The 20,113-nt window shown below is 46.8% G+C and overlaps 1 long non-coding RNA gene across 1 annotated transcript in view; it reads right to left on the minus strand.

The window, feature by feature from the left end:
- Nucleotides 1-8,426: 8,426 nt before the first annotated feature.
- LOC111166944 (uncharacterized) overlaps nt 8,427-20,113 on the minus strand; it is a 161,939-nt gene continuing 150,252 nt past the window's right edge. The window contains exon 4 of the long non-coding RNA XR_002642715.2: nt 8,427-18,392. This is a non-coding gene — a long non-coding RNA (uncharacterized LOC111166944). The remainder of the gene's footprint in view (nt 18,393-20,113) is intronic.

Below are 20,113 nucleotides of genomic sequence, written 5' to 3' on the forward strand. Positions count from 1 at the left end.
TTTGTTGTTGCGTGCGGGCTTTCTCTACTTGTGACAAGCGGAGGCTACTCTTTGTTGTGGTGCATGGGCTTCTCATTGCGGTGGCTTCTCTTGTTGCGGAGCACGGGCTCTAGGCACGCAGGCTTCAGTAGTTGTGGCTCGTGGGGTCTAGAGCGCAGGCTCAGTAGTTGTGGTACACGGGCTTAGTTGCTCCACGGCATGTGGGATCTTCCCGGACCAGGGCTCGAACCCGTGTCCCCTGCACTGGCAGGCAGATTCTTAACCACTGTGTCACCAGGGAAGTCCCTAATTTTTAAATGTTAATAGCTTATCAATAACTGAAACCAAGCAGGACCTGCGGGGCCCTCCTGGGTATGAATCCTTTCCACTTCTTCCATTTCTTGTTTGTAGGAAAAAGGTTTCAGCCTCCTAGATCTTCCTGAATACCAAAGGGCAGATTCACCCTGTTACCTCACTACCAACCAATCAGAAGAAAGTCACACACCCAGCAGCCTTTTGCATTGTCAACACATGTGTCTCCTCGGACAATTCATTTCCAAGTGTTAGACAAGAGTCCACTCTTGGGCCCTGGAAGGGGTCCCTCTTCTGGTAACACAGCTACAGGAGGGGAGAGTGATCAAGAAGAAAAACTGTACTGAGAAAGGCCAGGATGGGGAGAGGAAGGGAAGGCAAGAGTGGGTTATTGAGCCCCACATAGCCTGTAGGCACGCCAATCCTAACAAGCTGCTATGTGCAGGTGCTTCACTTGTTATCTCAGTTCATCCTTAAAATCCTACAAGTTAAGTAATACTGTTAAACTCCTTAAAAGGTGAGGAGACTGGCATCTGGTAGAAAATTTGAATAACTTGCCTTAGGTTAGAAACCATAACAGCTGGAGGAATTTCCAACTGTATTAGTTTCCTAATGTTGCTTGGTGCCTGTACCAATTTAGTGGCTTGAAACAAAACAAATTTATTCTTTCACAGTTCTAGAGGTCAGAAGTTCAAAATGATTCTTATGGGGCTAAAATCAAGGTGGGTCTCCACCTTGTTCCTTGTGGAGGTTCCAGGGGAGAATCTCTTCCTTGTCTCTTTAAGCTTCTCAAGGCTGCCATCATTCCTTGGCTTGTGGCTACATCACTCCAATTTCTGCTTTCATCGTGCATGGCCTTCTCCTCCCTTTGACTCCTGTTATGAGGACCTACCTCCCTCTTATGAGGACCCTTGTGACTACATCGAGCTCTTAAAAACAAGAAACAACAGGCACAAAATAAAGTCATTGGCCCCCATGACAGCAAACCAAGACTTAATTGCAGTTTCAACCTCTCCTAGGAATGTGGTCTTTAAACAGACAACCTGAAATTTCCTGATCAGCACTAGCAAAGCAATCTGCACAATAAGACCCCTGTCACTCCCTTTGCCTCAAAAGAAGATGACCTGGCTGGAAACAATTCTTTCTTTTCTCTTGCTAAAAACTTCCTTGCCCTACCCTCCTTCTGCCTATAAAAACCTTCCATTTTGTACACATCCTCGGAATATCACCCTACTACTTGCTAGATGAGATGCTACCTGATTCATAAATTGCTTAATAAAGCCAATTAGACCTTCAAATTTACTCTGTTGAATTTTGTTTTATTTTATTTTATTTATTTTTGGCTGTTTCAGGTCTTAGTTGCAGCACACAGGATCTTTGATGCGGCATGCACGCTCTTCATTGCGGCATGTGGGCTTCTCTCTAGTTGTGGTGTGCAGGCTCCAGAGCACGTAGGCTCTGTAGTTTGTGGCACTTGGGCTCTGTAGTTGAGGCACACAGGCTCAGTAGTTGCAGCATGCGGGCTTAGTTGCCCTGCGGCATGTGGGATCTTAGTTCTCTAATCAGGGATCGAACCTGAGTCCCCTGCATTGGAAGGTGGATTCTTAATCACTGGCCCACCAGTGAAGTCCCTTAAATTTTATTTTTTTAACAGAGCCCACCTGGATAATCCAGGGTAATCTCCCCACCTCAAAGGTTTGATTTAATCACAGTTGCAAAGTCCCTTTTTACCATGTGTGGTAAGATAGTCACGGGTTCTAGGGATTAGGACACAGACATCTTCGGGAGCATTGTCTGTCGACCACACCAACCCTGGTTGACACGACTCCCTCGATCAAGAGGGAAGGCCCTTGCTGACCAGTCCCCAGTCCCCCTTCCCCATCCCACCTTCTCTCACTCCATCCCCACAGTGGGCACTGCAGCCAGAGCTCACAGCCTGGAAGCTTGTGGCATTTGAGTACCATGTTCAGCCCTATGCTGGGTTTGTGTAAGCTTTTCAGGATGGAATCATGTCTCTTTCATCTGCGTAGCCCCTATAGCCCACAACACAGAGCCCTGCACACAGGGAGACTTCGTATTTATTCAGCACCTGAGTGGCTCAATGGAGGGATGACACAAAAACATCAACTTTGTCTCCAACCACAAATGAAACAAAGATACATACATTTGCCACCATATGGAGGTTGTGTTTACTCTGTAGTGCAGTCCTGAGGGCTCATACCGCTCTAAGGGTATGTTGAAATCCTAACCCCCAATGTTATAGCATTTGGAGGTGGGGTCTTTGAGAGGGAATTAGGCCATGAGGGTGAAGCCCTCATGAATGGGATTAGTGTCCTTATAAAAGAGAACCCAGAGAGCTCCCTGACCCCTTCTGCCACATGAGAACACAGCAAGAAAACAGCCGTCTATGAACCAGGAAGTAGGCTCTCGCTGTAACAGGGAAGAGCCACATCTGACTACATGTTGCATCTGTTTCTCTTACTTTAACTTTTGCTCTCTGCTGCTCTTGTTCACTAAAACGATACTGTCTATACATAATGGGCTGCCTCGGGGAACACTGCCCCTCTGCCTGAATGTTAAACCAAAGTGCCTTTGTTCAGACAAACATCCGGACCCTGTCCACCTGTGGGTGGCTATAAGAAAGAAGAAATTAACACATCCCCTTCCCGAGTCTGGCCATGCCAGGAGATATTTGCAAAACTTATGGCCTTTTTACTTTACTTCCTCATCTCCTCCCCCTCTCTGTGCTATAAAAGAAACTGGCATCCAAACCCCGATAAGATTGTTATTTTCAGACTCTAGTCCGCCATCTTCTCCGTCTGCCAGCTTTCCGAATAAAGTCGTCTTCCTTGTCTCAACACCTCGTCTCTGATTTAGTGGCCTGTCCTGCAGCGAGCAGAGTGAGATTGGACTTGGTAACATCGCCAGACACCAAATCTTCCAGCATCTTCACCTTGGACTTCCCAGCCTCCAGAACTCTGAGAAATGAATATTTGTTGTTTAAGCCACCCAGTCTATGGTATTTTTGTTATAGCATAGCAAACAGAGCTAACCACACCACACAGAGCTAACACCTTTTTGTTACCTACGAGGGCCGCAAAGCTCAAGGAAGGGAAGGCCCCAGGCATTAGGAGCACCACCAACAATTTCATCAACCAACATTTTTTGACAGTGGGCAAAAGGCACTGAGTTAGATACTGGTTCATCTACTCCAATCCCTGCACACACAGGTGCAGACGTTTGTGTGTGTGTGTGTGTGTGTGTGTGCTGCAGCCCCTATGGGATTGGAAATAGAGGTACTCAATATTCTTCAAGGCAGCCCTGCATTTCCATTTCTGGTGGATTAAATCCATTTCTTTGCTTATCTACCACCTCTGGGGACAAAGGGCTTTGAGGCCAGAGATTTACCCTTTAAGTTAAACTATAAGGCAATGACTCTTAAACAAAAATACTCCAGAGTTCCTCTGAGAATGTGTGAGTATGGGGAGCCAAGGAGCTGGGAATTGTTCTGGCCAAGAGTTTGGCACTTCCCTAAGTGGTGATGCTTTGTGTCCCCAGGATGGAATAGAGAAGAGAAATGGATATGAAAGAGGGAAAAGAAAGTGAGATGCTCTTACATAACCTTCCACCTCTTCATTAGTCAGATTCTCACATGTAGTTTGGAATACTGTAAATTTCCACCCTCACTCACCCTCCATCTAATAAAACTTTAGAAATATATGCTAATAGCAAACAAAGATGTCTTTTACCATCCCAGGGGTTTGGGACTCCATAGCATCTTTCTCTTGAGATGTTTTGACAGTAGCTGCTGCCCTGTGGACCTGCAGCAGCGTTCACACAATAAACAACAGACCACGACCACATGGGTAGGCAGGTGGAGTACTGAACAAATCTAGGGGGGCACCATTCATACTGTCATCATGCAGAGTTGTACATTCACTGTGACAGTTTTCCAGCAGATGGCAGTGACGTGTCTTGAGGAAGGAGCCCTTGTTTATAGGAGCTGAGGGCAGTGCTGTGATACCCAGAATGTCTGGTTCACCTATGTGACCTTGGGTTCTCTTCTTTAGAGAAATGGTGCTGGGAATACAAAGCTGGTCAGAGGGCTAAACCATCCCCACCTGTGTCCATGTGACATGTCCTCGATTGGGGATAGAAAAGTGACCTGGGTCTGATGAAGGCAAACTGAGCAGCTATGGGGAGTCTAACCTCCATCCTGGTCCCTGACCACATCCAGTGTGGAGTAAAGGGTACAGAATGAATGTCTTTCTCACTGCTATGTCCCCAGAACCCAGCCTAGTGCCTGACTCAGAAAGAGTGCACAGTACCAGTTAGTTGAGGGAATGAATGAATGACTGAAAGAAATGTTCCCAGCCACCTGTGGAGTACCTGGGTGAGTGTGTGCTTCCCTATCACCTCGTGCATTCTCTCCCTTGAGTCCTCGGAGAGAGACAACAAAAGCGATGCCCAGGGACCTCTCTGAAGGAAGGCAGAAGCTGCCAAAATGAATTCACTTAAAAGACCCCCCACCAGGAGGCAGCCCCTGGAGAGCCCGCTTTCTGGGGGAGCAAATCTCCTCCTTCATCACCATGTGCGGCCCTCGCTGCTATAGCTCACTCTGTCCAGCGGTCTGTCTAGCTCTCGGCAAAGCCGGTTTGCCCAACTCACTTGCAAGTCTGAGAGGTAATCACTGGCTTCCTCCAGTGTTAATATTCCAACAGAACTTCCCAGAGCCAGGCTGGAGCCCCAGCTGGTTTGGTTGGGTGTGGCCCTGCCTCTCTCCTCCCACACTGCCCATGCTCTGCACGAGAAATCCACAGATAAGGCAGAAATAGAAACCAGGTGAAAGTCTGGGCTGGGGCCAAGAGACTCCTGCTGGGAATTGCCAAGGGCAGACTGCCTGGAACAGTCAGCTCGCTGGCCTTAGGGAGAAAGGCTGGGGGACCCCAGGGTCAGGCTTCAGGTGAAGAGGGCTCCATCCTACTCTACTTGACTCCCTAACAAGTCAAAATTCAGATTGGTGAGACCTGCAAATGGAAGAATAATTACAGGAGAGGAGGATGGGGGAGCCACATCCCCAGGAGACTTCCTTGTTTACCAGGCATGGTGTCTGCGATTGTCCTGGGGGTGGGGTGTCTGCAAGGAGCAGCAACACAGTTTGGGGGAATTTGTGAAGCCAAAACAAGTTAGGGATGAAGGGATTGGCAAGGAAGGGACAATAAGGGATTTTGGCAGCCTGGAAACCTTTTCTGAGCATTTAAGGCAAATTCTATCCTATTCCTTCTCCCCTAAGTGATAGACACACTTGGGTATAAAAGAAGGTTACAAATAATTCTTCATACTTCACACTTCAGAAGGGATTTTCACATCCATCTCCTTGTGTGATTCTATAATAAGGTAGCAAGTAAGATCATTTTATTCCACTTTACAGATGAGGAAACTGAGAGCTTGGACAGTTGTCTTGAGCTCTAGGACAGAGCCGAGGCGGGAAGAAAATGGGTGGGGCTTGCTTTGGGCTTTCTCTTCCAGGATCCAGGCCTGGCGTCTCCTATTAGTACAGCCTTTCTCCCCTGGGATTCCCAGACCTTAACTATGATCATATCCAGTCTTCCTGGGAAAAATGCCTGTGTTACCTTGACTGGATTTGGGACCATTGATTCTTCACTCACTCAGATCTGGGGTTTCTCTCCAGTGATTTCTTAGAAGGTTGGTCACATGTATTTTGTTGGCTGTTATGACTATTCACATCCCTCTGAGGTCCTTTGTGAGGGAATAGGGTGGGACTGGGTCATTGTAACTTCCCACAGTAACAACGATGTCGTGATGTCAGCTGCTTTATTCCAGCTCTCTTCTTATTATGTCTGTTCCTATGTCTATTTGGCCCATGGTTTTGTTTATTCTGTTTTCTTAAAAGTTTTACCTTTTGGGCTTCCTTGGTGGCGCAGTGGTTGAGAGTCCGCGTGCTGATGCAGGGGACACAGGTTCGTGACCCGGTCCGGGAAGATCCCACATGCCGCAGAGCAGCTGGGCCCGTGGGCCATGGCCGCTGAGCCTGCGCGTCCGGAGCCTGTGCTCCGCAACGGGAGAGGCCACAACAGTGAGAGGCCTGCGTACCGCAAAAAACAAAAACAAACCAAAAGTTTTACCTTTTGGGGCCCTGGACACAGGACCATAAACTTATCCCATCAAACAGCAAATTTGCAGGGTTGGTATCGCTTCCATACAAACATTAGAGGTTTTGATATTTCAAGCTGCAGTTCTAGCAGTTTCTTTGATCTTTTACTGAGCAGTAAATTATTTATTGGGTCTGTCATAAAGATAAACCAAAGCCTATAAACTATATTTATAGTATCACAAAAATCTCCCTCCTACCTGGCATCGTCAGAGGTAGATGGTGGTCCTGATGATAATGAAGCATCCAGGGCTGGAGCGGCACTAGGCCTGGCCACTTTGTCCCCTTTTTAATACCTTTTCTTCTTTCCTTTCCTTTGAGCTGTTTTGCCTTCCTTCCACGATTTTGCCTCATTTTCCCTTCCCTCTACTATTTTTTTGGCTCCAGAGCTGAGATTTTTGTGAGGGTTGTTGTGAAGATCCCATTGCCCCTCCCTGGCCTCTGGGAGGCCACATCCCCTTTCTGCTTGAACCCCAGGCCAATCTCAGCTCTTCCCTACAGAAACCTACATCCCCAGCCCCCAGTACCAGGCCCAAAGCTATTTCCTTCCCGTGCAATCCTTCTGCCTTGAAGCCCAGACACTTGTCAACCCCTGGGAAAATGAACTGTGCCCAATCACTGGCCAGTTTCAACGGACACTTTGGGTTGTTGGGAGAATTCATTACAGAGAGTGTGTGGGGCATACGTGTGATCGGATGTGCTCGGGAGCAGATGACTGCCAGCCTTTAAGCACCCTCTTTCATTTTATTTTTCCTTTGAGTTTTAACTAGCACCTTCCTCAATTAAAGTGGCAAGGGCAGACAAGGAAATCAGTGGATCTCTTCCCGAACATCAATAAAACACATTTCTCTCCAGGATACCTATTTGTTATTTGGATATCAGGCTGACTGTAATCTGTTTCCATTTTCCCTCTTCGTGTCCCCCGCCAGAAGCTGGAGGCTCAGCCATGGATATCCTGCTGTTTCCATTTGGCTGAATGAAGGGATGGATAGATTAGATTCCTGTTTGCTTTGCGGACGTTTCCATCAGATATTCATTAGATGTGTCAGGGAGAGCCTGGAATATGTGTCTCCCCTATTTATTTTGGGTGTGGCGGGGTGGGATACTGGTGCAGGGGGCTCTTGGAAGATGTTACCACCTGCCTCAAAGATTCTTTCTTCCTCTGCTTGATGATAAATCATGGCCCGAGTTATTTCTGTTCTGAAAGATATGGATGTCAGGGACTGCTCCTTGCTGCTACAGAAGAAAAGAAACTGGACCTTGGTGGAAAGGTAGGAAGAGTGTCTTTGATGAGCATCCTACAGTGCAAGGTGTTCCATTGTACAGATGAGGAAACTGAGGTCCAGAGAAATTAAGTAGATTGTTTCCATGGGACTATCCAGTTCTCCCCTCTGCCTTCTTTCCTGCTGCCAGTTCTCCTGAGGGGTGCCTCCAGCCTAGCCACTCCCTGCCCACCTACTTGCCACGAGCTCTGGGCCCTCAGGAATGGATGTGTCATTGATATGTACTTGCAGCCAATCAGGAAGGCAGGGACATGCCTAATATTTGCTGTGTCTGATAAGTTGCCTAGCCTGTCATCAGGCACAAGGTGAGCTCACAACACATCCTGGTCAATTGATTGAACCCTGGGACTCACCTCTGAGGTTGCCCGTCCTCTATGGCAATTGCTTATTGAACCCTTACTATACGCAGGTCTAGCCAAACCTTCTGGCTCCAGAATACCCACGTCTTGGGAGCCTCAGTCCCGCCCTTCTGGAGGATCCATTCCTTCTGCCTTGGTCAACAGACTGACCTCACCCCTCCCTCCTTCCTTGTCTGTTTCCTGTCCCACCTCCATCAGTGCTGTGTTGCCAGGACCGCCCCCCGCCATTTGCTTGGTCCTGCCCCCACCCCCAGCCCCAGCCCCACTGCCAGCTGCTACTTTCCAGGTGTCCCCACTTCAGGGGGGCGGCTCCGTTTTACTTTTTTATTTTTTTAAACATCTTTATTGGAGTATAATTGCTTTACAGTGGTGTGTTAGTTTCTGCTTTATAACAAAGTGAATCAGCTATACATATACATATACATATACCCCCATATCTCCTCCCTCTTGCGTCTCCCTCCCACCCTCCCTATCCCACCCCTCTAGGCGGTCACAAAGCACCGAGCTGATCTCCTTGTGCTATGTGGCTACTTCCCACTAGCTATCTATTTTACATTTGGTAGTATATATAAGTCCATGCCACTCTCTCACTTCATCCCAGTTTACCCTTCCCCCTCCCCGTGTTCTCAAGTCCATTCTCTACGTCTGTGTCTTTATTCCTGTCCTGTCCCTAGGTTCTTCAGAACAATTTCTTTTTTAGATTCCATATATATGTGTTAGCATATGGTTTCTCTTTCTGACTTACTTCACTCTGTATGACAGAGTCTAGGTCCATCCACCTCACTACAAATAACTCAATTTCATTTCTTTTTATGGCTGAGTAATATTCCATTGTATATATGTGCCACATCTTCTTTATCCATTCATCTGTCAGTAAACATTTAGGTTGCTTCCATGTCCTGGCTATTGTAAATAGAGCTGCAATGAACATTGTGGTACATGACTCTTTTTGAATTATGGTTTTCTCAGGGTATATGCCCAGTAGTGGGATTGCTGGATCATATGGTCATTCTATTTTTAGTTTTTTAAGGGACCTCCATACTGTTCTCCATAGTGGCTGTATCAATTTACATTCCCACCAACAGTGCAAGAGGGTTCCCTTTTCTCCACACCCTCTCCAGCATTTGTTTATAGATTTTCTGATGATGGCCATTCTGACTGGTGTGAGGTGATACCTCATTGTAGTTTTGATTTGCATTTCTCTAATGATTAGTGATGTTGAGCAGCTTTTCATGTGCCTCTTGGCCATCTGTATGTCTTCTTTGGAGAAATGTCTATTTCGGTCTTCTGCCCATTTTTGGATTGGGTTGTTTGTTTTTTTAATATTGAGCTGCATGAGCTGCTTGTAAATTTTGGAGATTAATCCTTTGTCAGTTGCTTCATTTGCAAATATTTTCTCCCATTCTGAGAGTTGTCTTTTCATCTTGTTTATGGTTTCTTTTGCTGTGCAAAAGCTTTTAAGTTTCATTAGGTCCCATTTGTTTATTTTTGTTTTTATTTTCATTACTCTGGGAGGTGGGTCAAAAAGGATCTTGCTGTGATTTATGTCATAGAGTGTTCTGCCTATGTTTTTCTCTAAGAGTTTTATAGTGTCTGGCCTTATATTTAGGTCTTTAATCCATTGAATTTATTTTTGTGTATGGTGTTAGGAAGTGTTCTAATTTCATTCTTTTACATGTAGCTGTCCAGTTTTCCCAGCACCACTTATTGAAGAGGCTGTCTTTTCTCCATCGTATATTCTTGCCTCCTTTATCAAAAATAAGGTGACCATATGGGCATGGGTTTATCTCTGGGCTTTCTATCCTGTTCCATTGATCTATATTTCTGTTTGTGTGCCAGTACCATACTGTAGCTTTGTAGTATAGTCTGAAGTCTGGAAGCCTGATTCCTCCAGCTCCGTTTTTCTTTCTCAAGATGGCTTTGGCTATTCGGGGTCTTTTGTGTCTCCATACAAATTGTGAAATTTTTTGTTCTAGTTCTGTGAAAAATGCCATTGATAGTTTGATAGGGATTGCATTGAATCTGTAGATTGCTTTGGGTAGTATAGTCATTTTCACAATGTTGAACCTTCCAATCCAAGAACATGGTATATCTCTCCATCTGTTTGTATCATCTTTAATTTCTTTCATCAGTGTCTTATAGTTTTCTGCATACAGGTCTTCTGTCTCCTTAGGTAGGTTTATTCCCAGGCACCTTTTTAAAGAGAGTGTTGTTTCCTGTGACACTGGCAATCCTTCAGAATTGACAAGGCCTGTCTCTGCATCTCACACTCTGCCACCGGCTCTCAAGATGGGGCCTAAGTGACAGTCGCCGGCTCTGGCTGGCACTTGTGCTCCTCCCTCCCCGCTGGAGCCATAATCCTCCCCTTTAATATCACAGTTGTCTCCATGGCACTGAGTAGCCCTCACAGCTCTGCAGGGGCTCTCAGCCTTCGAGAAAAATGGAAACAACAGCAAGAAAGACCTTCTTAAGAAAAGGGTAGGCTTCCCTGGTGGCGCAGTGGTTGAGAGTCCGCCTGCCAATGCAGGGGACACGGGTTTGTGCCCTGGTCCGGGAGGATCCCACGTGCCGCGGAGCGGCTGGGCTGGTGAGCCATGGCCGCTGAGCCTGCGCGTCCGGGGCCTGTGCTCCGCAGTGGGAGAGGCCACAACAGTGAGAGGCCTGTGTACCGCAAAAAAAAAAAAAAAGAAAAGGGTAGTGTCCATCTCCACCCCCCATCCCTTCACCCTCCCGGGAAAACCATCTCTAGTAGAGAAGGTACCCAAGAACTGGGAGAATGGCAGAAAGACCCTTAGACAGAAGGCTCTGTTTGCCACTGCTGTTCCAAATGGTATTTTTAATTTTCCTGTTTAAGCAGCATGCCCAAGAGAGCTGGCTTCTGCCCCTGGTGTGACACGGGAAGCAGGGTGTCCAACAGCAGGATGGGCTCAGCTTCCAGAAGGGAGGCCCTGGAGTGAACCCCCTTAGGTCACCGGGGAGCTCAGGTCTGGGAAGGGATGGGAAAACAATGCAGGTTTTGGAATTCCCAGCTATCTCTATGTGATGCTAACAGTTTGGCATGTGTTATGCCACACCTACACATGTCAGACCCAGTTTTTTGTTTGTTTTTTTAAAATAAATACAAGATCAGCTTTATTGATTTATTTATTTATTTGGGTGCACTGTGCGGCATGTGGGGTCATAGTTCCCTGACTGGGGATCAAACCTGCAGTGGAAGCGTGGAATCTTAACCACTGGACCACCAGGGTTTTACGTGTTATGGGGGTTCTTCTTGATTCCCCCTGTCCCCTGCAAAACAGCTGTTCCTTGGGCATCCTTGGCCTCAGGATGTGCACCCTGCCAATGGATCTGGGGTAGAGGTCCTGGGAGCCGGCTTGGGGCTGTTGGGTCAGGAAATCCAAAGTCCCAGGTAGGGGAAGGGCCAGAGTAAGGCCCTCTGAAGCACAAGCTCAGCGCAACGTCTCTAGGTGGCAGGGGCCCCAGGAGCAAGTGTTTGTTGGGGTTTATCCAACACTGGCTGAAAGGGAGAGACAGATGCCACAAGTATTCCAGACTCAAGAGAGGCATTTGCGACAATGACAAGTGATGATTGGTTCATAGGGCCCCACTGTGCGCTGGCTTCCACTAGCCCCCAGTCCATGCTCACCTTTGGACCGATAAGTCATTTTCCCTATCGTTCTGGAACAAGGAGGAGCTCCAAAGAGCAGAGGGAGTCTCTGTCCACCAAAAAGTAACAGCCCCTCTGTAAATTGCTCCAGGGCAATTCTTTTTTATCAGTCTGGGGTGAGTTAGCATGAGTCAACCCCCCCTTGAGCCCAGTTACCCCTGGTTACCTTTGTCCCTCTTACCCTAGACTTTTAAAATTAATTTTTATTGGAGTCGAGTTGATTTACAATGTTGTGTTAATTTCTGCTGTACAGCAAAGTGAATCAGTTATACACATATCCACTCGTTTTTAGATTCTTTTCCCATATAGGTCATTACAGAGTATTAATTAGAGTTCCCTGTGCTATACAGTAGGTTCTTATTACTTATCTATTTTATATATAGTAGTATGTATATGTCAATCCCAATCTCCCAGTTTATCCCTCCCGCCTTCCCTTTTCCCATTGGTAGCTGTAAGTTTGTTTTCTACATCTGTGATTCTATTTCTGTTTTGTAAGTGGGTTCATCTGTACCATTTTTTTAGATTCCACATATAAGCGATATCATATGGTATTTGTCTTTCTCTGTCTGACTTATTTCACTCAGTATGACAATCTCTAGGTCCGTCCATGTTGCTGCAATGGCGTTAGTTCATTCTTTTTTATGGCTGAGTAATATTCCATTGTATATAAGCGCCACATCTTCTTTATCCATCCATCTGTCCATGGACATTTAGGTTGCTTTCATGTCCTGGCTATTGTAAATAGTGCTTCAGTGAACATTGGGGTACATGACCCCAGACTTCTGCCCTAGACTTTTAACAGGACAAGTACTGGCATTTGGGTGGGATGAGTCTTTTTGTGTAGGACTGTCCCGGCTCATTGCAGGATGTTTAGATGATCCCTGGTCCAGACCCAGTGATTATTGAGAGCCAGGAGCAGTCCTTAGTCATGGAGACAACCAAAGTCCCACATGGTTCTACGCACGGCCTCTCCCATGTGCAATACTGCCTCTCTACTTGGGAACCACTGCTCAAAGTAAGGAATGGACTTGAGGACACGGGGAGGGAGAAGGGGAAGCTGGGACGAAGTGAGAGAGTGGCATGGACATATATACACTACCAAATGTAAGATAGATAGCTAGTGGGAAGCAGCTGCATAGCACAGGGAGATCAGCTCGGTGCTTTGTGTCCACCTAGAGGGGTGGGATAGGGAGGGTGGGAGGGAGACGCAAGAGGGAGGGGATATGGGGATATATGTACATGTATAGCTGATTCGCTTTGTTATACAGCAGAAACTAACACACCATTGTAAAGCAATTATACTCCAATAAAGATGTTTAAAAAGAATATATACAACTAGGGAAGAAAAACTCGGGGAAAGCCATGGTCAGTTGGGAGACACAGACATGAGAATAGACAGATACAACAGATCAGACAGAAATGGGGACAGATAAACCATCCTGGGGGGCAGCCAGGACAGTTTATGATAAACCTGATGCACTTCTACCAACTGATACAATCAGCAAAATTGGCATTTGGTTCTTTTCTTTCCATGAGAGAGAGAGGTGAAGACACCTTTGAACCCAGCTGCCACCTCGAAAGAGACAATCAGCCAGTTTACCAAGTCTCCTCCCCCGAACATCCCTTTGGGATTTGGAAACCGGATGAGATGAAACAGACAGATCTGTCTTTCTCTTTCATTCTCCCTCCCAGCCTGCCCCTCCCCGACCTCACGGCGGTCCTATCCCTAATGGAAGCCAATTGCTGACAGATTGGTGGCAGGTTGCTTTGCTGTCTTCCTAAGTGGCTTTTCCCCACTTAGAGTAGGAGGCAGCTGCTGGCAGGGCCAGCAAAAATGTCAGGTCGTAAACAAGCTGGCCAGCAGCTCCATTCATTAGAGCAACTCAGTGCTGTGCCTCAGGCCCAGACTGCAGCCCAGTCTGGGGCGAGTCAAAGTGGAGGTCTCTGTGCCCACATTCACTCCCAGGAAGGGTCCCTGGGGATGAGGCCAGCACTCCAGTCCTTTCCCCTGCCCCCTCCCGTCCCCAGGGCTCAGCCTCAGAAGAGCCCTGCTCAAGGGGAGGACTGAGGTAGAAGCCCTCCAGGGCCCCAGGGAGGACTCTTTCCTTCCACTGTAGAGAGAGGACACAGAACTGCAGAAGGGGAAGCAATCTACCTGCACCCTGCTTTGCCAGCTTTGTCATTCTGTCGCTCGAACCCAGAGTGGTCACTGTATCAAAGGCCCCATCCCTGCATCCCCGCACACACATCTGACCCAGGCAATCGGCTGAAGGGCCCAGGGGCCTAGAATTCCCAAAGGATGCTGAGTGGAGGCCCCATGTGGAGTGTGGCGTGTGTCCAGCACGTGAGTTGTCTGGGTCCCTTCCCCAATTGTCACCTAAAATTAAGAAGGAAGACCCTTTCTTCCTCCATCAGGACCACGGGAACGCAGCTCTGCTTTCATAGCTGGCCTCCGTTTCCCTCCTCTGCTCCAAAACAAATCGACAGGGGCATTGTGTGCTGCTACTGAGAGCAACAGGCCACTTCATCGAATCTGTGGGACCTCGGGGTATGAACCGTGTATAAATACAGAGCACGGAGATTGATAATTACTATCTTTACCACTTACTGAGCACCAACAATCCGTGATAGTCTCTGAACCAAGCTCTTTCTATACATCAATTTATTTGATGCTAATAACAATCCCATGAATTGGGTGCTATTATTATTCCTCATTTTTAAAGCCAAGGCAACTGAGGCTCAGAGACGTTAAATAACTTGCCAAGGACCACACGTGTGCCATGCTCTACTCCATGGAGCACTGTACATAGAACAGAGACTTAATACTTGACAAACCAAAGAGTGAATTCAATACTCAGTTTTGTCTTCCGTGACTCAAACTTCTAACCCCACCCTGCAGCCAAACCCAGCCAGCTAAGCTATCTGCTTATTCAGTAAAGACTTACGGAGCACTTACTCGATTTTGTTCACTGCTGTGGGTGGGTACAAAAAAAGCAGCCACTGGAAAAGTTAATGGAAACACTCAACTAATAAAAAGTTAGCAACATTTAACATTAACTCGAATTAATTTCAAGGTTACCTGTTTCCACTTTTAGCTAATTAAATGTTAGTGAAATGGTGCAGAACTACTTGACTACAGAGTAAGGTAGCGAAAGGGCTCTGGATTTGAAGTCAGGGATCCTGGGTTCCAAAACCTCACAAGCCCCCTCAGCACGCGAACAGAGCAAGACACGGTCCAAGCCCCTGCCTGCATTTCCAACCTGAGACTGAGAATCCCTCCCACCATCACAGAGTCACCGTCAGGACTCAGAGGGAAAACGCACAACAGTGAGATTTATAAACCTTAAAGCTCCAGAAACATGGGAGATGGCATTCTTTTTTCTTTTTTCTTTTTTGAAGATTGAAATTAGTCCATTGACAGTGTTTTTTTTTCAAAAGCAATTAACGGGCAATTTGTCCATAAGCTCATGAATTTACTTGAAACTTTCTCTGAAAACAATTTGCTCTTCCCACATGATTTGCAGTATGACAACATAACAATGTTGCTAGACTACCATGTGAAGGATTTTTCAATTTGATGATAGCAGAGAAGGGAAACCATAATTAAAATAAGGAAGGACAGTGACACGGGTTAGCGCCAACAGCCTGGTCATTGGGTTTGCGTCTCATTTTCAACAGTTTTCACACTTGGTGGTGTTTTATAGGAATCGGGCACCTTTCTTTCAGTCCAACCAGACGACAAGCTCCCGAGGGCAAGAATAGTGCCTTCACTATCTTCTCACCCCTACACCTCCCGCCGCCTAGCACAGCCCCTCTCTGGAAGGGAACAGTGTGGGAACGTCTATTGCACAGGCCAGAATAACACAGGAAGCATCCCATACCCCCAGTCAAGGGTCACGTTCGACAGGAAATGCTATCAACTTCACGGTTAGGTTTGAATTTTGATTAAGGAATCAATCAGGGGAGAAAAAAGCAAAAGAAGGAGCGTGTCATCCTTGGAGCGACGCGGCTACAGCGGGTCAGCTGAACCTGTCACATCCCCGTGGGCAGTTGTGATTCTAATAATAGACGACGCCCATGGAGCGCTTCCTTGGTCCATTGCTATGTTCAGCTCATTTAATTCTCTCGACAACTATGAAGTCCGGTGAGTAGTCCTGCTTTGCAGATGAGGGGGCAAAGCACAGGGAGGTCAAGAAACCTGACCACACCCACGAAACACAACCCACAGCTGAAGGGTGAGCTGAGTTCCCACTGGCCCCAGAGCCCTGAATCCTGGACCACTGAGTAAACTGCCTCTGGATGCAGCAAGCAGAGTAAGTTATCTTGGTTTCCACTCAAAATGAGATCATTCTCCAACTTTCCAAAAACGGAGAGAGCCAAAGAGGACAATGATGTTTTTCCCATTCAGGTAAGTCCAGATTTGTGGGTAGATGGATGGAGCGGAGCCGCACTTGGCTTTTAGCCAGAGTCAGAGGGGCCGTCTTTCTACTGGCTATGACTGATCCAAGATGGGGCCTTGCTGACGTAATTTTGCAAACTTAACAAGTGAACTAGAGACAAGGGCCAGCGCTGCTGTGCAAACTGGCCAGAGGTATTTCTTGGTTGGGAATGTCTCTCCCTCCCAGTCATAAACAGAGTACAATGTCGGAGCTGAACGCTGGCGAAATGACTTGGCTGGTTACCAAGTATTTTTAACAGCAGCATCCTTCAATTTCTCTCCCTTGGCTTGACCTAACTATGGAGGAGATGGAGGCCTGGCAAGACTTGGAGCTTGCTTGGAGAGCCATACTCTGCAGCCGTGGAGGGAACCATGAGACTCAAGACCCTAGTACAGTGACTAGCAAATGAGGGGATACAGCAAATGGGGCACGTGTGCACGTGCAGACACACAGCCTGGCAGTCCTAATAGCACTAAGGACCTGTGGCATTGTGCTTCCTGGTAGACCCAGTCTTGGTGTCGGGGGAGACTTGTACCCTCAAGCTCTCTCTAAAAAGGTTTTCAGAAAAAAATATTATTCCACACTGAGGATATTGAATGAATGAGTGAATATTAATCATTTATGAACTCCAAAAAAAACCTAATTCTCAAAATGTTTCAGGTCTCTAACACACTTTTAAGCCAGTTCAAGCTAAGTCCTTTCAAATTATTGAACGTAAACACTGACCATTATTTAACTATAATGACGTCATAGATAAGACATTAATCTTTTAGCTCATTTGTTACTGGTTTATTCCTACACCCACAGGCGTGAGGAATCACCTCTGCCCACAAGGAGCTTGCGCCTAGTAGGAAAGAGGAGGCATGTACATGAATAATCTCAATTCAAGGCACTGTGTGATCAATGCCACGTGTAAGTAAAGAGAGGGAGCGTTTGCTTCTAGGTGGGCAATCAGAGGAGACTTCGTGGAGGAGTCACCTCGGAAAGGAAATTGAAGAATTGAGAGCAGGATTTTTACTAAGTAGATTTGGAAGGAAAGGGGAGGAAAGGAGAAAGACTCAAAATTGGGTTAATGGAATAAAAAGCGAACCAGTTTAACCTGAGCATGAAGTTTCTGTGGGGTGATGAGTGTGGCATAGTATTGGGAATGTAAAGTGGGACCAGATTGTGCTAAGCTGTGAATGTCAAGGTAGGGCTTACGGGATTTATTTGGGATACAATGGGGAGACACTGAAGGTTATTGAGCAGGGAAGACAAATGATCAAATTAGTTTGTTCCCAGTCCCTATTTTTTTGAGAACATATGATCCCCTCTGGCAGACACTACATATAGCCTAGACTAAAGCCAAAAGTACTCTCCCAGGCAGCGGCGAACCTGGCCGTGCTTCCTGCCTGCTCTCCGTGCCCAGAAAGCTCTTGCATTTGTCCCCTTTCTGGGCACGTGGCCGAGGTCAGCTTACCTAAGCTGCTCTCTCTAACTCCTGCTTTACTGAACACACTCCATGGTTCTTCAATGAGGCTCCAGATTCTTCTGCAGCGAAAATTCAATAACGTCAAATCTTTCCCTATTCCCAGAAAAATAAGTTAATTGCCTTAATTATAAATTTTTCAACTATAAAGTTATTGTTAAGTGTTGGCCTCTGCTACAGCTCACCTTTAATAGAATCTAGCATGAGATGCTACTTGATTAAGTACAAAATTATATTTTTAATTTGCCTGGGTTTTGAAGTTGGGCCCATCTGGACGGGAATCCTTGGTCCACCACTTACCAGCTCTGTGACCTTCGGCAAATCAATTGCCTTTTCTGAGCCTCAATACACTCGACTGCAAAATGTGGGCAGTTATGCCTTTCCCACCCAGTGTTAGGAGAACGAAATGAGATTAAGCACAGGTGGAGTGCCTAGACAAGTGGCAGGGTTTGGAAGGACTCAACAAGAGCTTTGTCCCTCGTTCCCTCGCCCACTCCTTCTCACTTCTCCCGCCCTTGGGGGTGAGAAGTGTGCTTCCTGCCAAGGCTGGACTTACCAGCATCCTGAGATGCTCCGTAAAGTGGGAGGCAGTGCCACAGGGTGGAACCAGCATGGACTCTAGGTGTAAGACAGAACTGGGTTCAAATTCTAGCAGTTCTCACTGGTGGCGTAATTTGAGCAAAACGTTTGTCCTCTCCAGTCTTCATCTCCTCCTATGAGAAATAACAGCAGTGCAGTTACTGCGATGATTCAATGAGCAGGTACGTGCAATGTCCCTTAGCCTCTCACTTAGTAGGGCTCAACTAATGTTAGCACTAGAAGCTTCCAGGAGCCAACCCTGGCAAGTTTGAGGACTGTCAGGCTCAGTTCTCTCCCCTCTTAAACCCACTGTTCCTGCTTCCACTTTCCTCTTCTTTTCTCAATAGTTTCCATCTCCTTGCATTCCATTTGCCCAGGAGGAGGTATATTATAATGAGTAATCATGTTGTCACCCAAGACAGACAGACCTGCATAGGAATCTTGGCTCCATTATTCAGAAGCCCAGTGACCTGAACCAGAGGGTTCAGATTAAATGAGAAAATGCAGGGAAAGCGCCTAGAAAAGCGCCCACTTGCGGCAGCCCTGTTGAGGGTAAGCCCTGTCACTGCCATGTGTTTTGCTCTTGGCGGCATCCAGCTCCATCAGCTCTGTCATCATTGCCTCTTCCCGGTCATCTTGGGCTCCTGTCCAAATTCACATTCACAAACCCACAGCAGTACTGATCCTCTTACCTTCAAAAACAAAAACCAGGGTCCCACATATATATATGACTGGTGGGGGGTGCTCATTTCCTGAGGGAAACTGGAGGGGTTGGCAGCCAGCACAGAGGAAGGTTAGTGGGCCCAGCAAAGGAGGTCAAGTTGATGATTTCCTATTCCTTCTTTGTACATTTTGCTTAAAGCAAAGCTCATTGCCACCTCCCCTCCTTAGTCAAAGGAACTGTTATTTCTGCCAACTTTCCCTGCAGACATTAATTAACTCTCTGCAAGGCATGGCCAGATCCCACAGAAGTCAGTGCCCCATAAGACAGAAGGGGACCCAAGTGGTACCTCCTCTCCCCTGCATGCACCAGGGAGGGGTGGCCATTTGTCCTCTGTCCCGGCCAGCCCAGGAGAGCTGGGGACTTTAGCCTCAGAAAGTCGGCTTCGGAGAAGGGAATTATCCTATATTCCTGAAAACCAGAGAAATGCCCTTGCTGCAGCAAGGATCTAAAGTATTAAAGTAATCACTTCCATTTGTATTTGCTCTGCTGTTTACAACTCATTGACCCCTATATCACCTCACTTCTTAGAGCTGGAAAGACCTTAGAAAAAAGGTCATCCGGCTTTTTCATTTCACTGTGAGGAAATGAGGTTGGAGAGGCTGTGAGACTTGCTCAGGGTCATCGGAAATGCATTTGGCTGAGCCCAAATGAGATCTCAGCCCCAGGGTTCCTTCCACAGCTCCCCACAGTAGGACACAGCCGCTACTCTGGAAGCAAGTTCGGGCGTTGAGTAGACACAAAGTCTATCCATTTCTCAGTTAGCATTTATATTATATTGAGCGCCTACTATGTGCCAAACACTGCGCTAGTCACTTTCATGTATATTATTTCATGGGATTATCTTGCCCAGTTTCAGACCCCGGCCAGCACTGACTGGCACATAGTAGCTGCTCAATGAATGTGGGTTTTCTTCTTTGCTTTGGGAGCTGCGTTGGGAGTAGAAAGAGAGTGGGTTTGGAGTCAGTCTAGGTTTGAATCTCATCCCTACCACTTGTCAGCTTTTTGGCTTTTACCTCCCTAAGCCCCAGTTTCCATATCTCTAAAATGGAGACAACAATGAAATTGGAGTATGGTGATAAGCTATTGCATGTGAAGGACCTATTACTCATAATAAGTACTCAATCAATTATA

This window comes from Delphinapterus leucas, chromosome 7 (genome assembly GCF_059928025.1).
Source record: "Delphinapterus leucas isolate spDelLeu-1000000601 "Yukka" chromosome 7, BTC_Dleu_Yukka2, whole genome shotgun sequence".
Classification (NCBI taxonomy): domain Eukaryota; kingdom Metazoa; phylum Chordata; class Mammalia; order Artiodactyla; family Monodontidae; genus Delphinapterus; species Delphinapterus leucas.